A 224-nucleotide genomic window follows, 5' to 3' on the forward strand; every position below is an offset into this window, starting at 1 on the left:
GAAAGTAGCGAAGAATATCTTTTTTCCCTTTCATATCTTATCAGCCAGGGCTGAACTTCATATACAAGAGAAACCTCTTGGGTACAGGAACTGAGTACACTCCTCAGATATGCTCTGTAAATCCCAAATGAGCTCCAGGCTCCCCAGCTCCTAGCAAGGTAGCCACATCAGTTGGGGGACACTATTGGCAGCTGGGTGCTGAGCTCCTGCAGTCCATGGCTATC

The sequence above is a fragment of the Elephantulus edwardii genome, unplaced genomic scaffold, assembly GCF_000299155.1.
Source record: "Elephantulus edwardii isolate Elephantulus edwardi_28Jun2011 unplaced genomic scaffold, EleEdw1.0 scaffold00041, whole genome shotgun sequence".
NCBI classification, from domain to species: domain Eukaryota; kingdom Metazoa; phylum Chordata; class Mammalia; order Macroscelidea; family Macroscelididae; genus Elephantulus; species Elephantulus edwardii.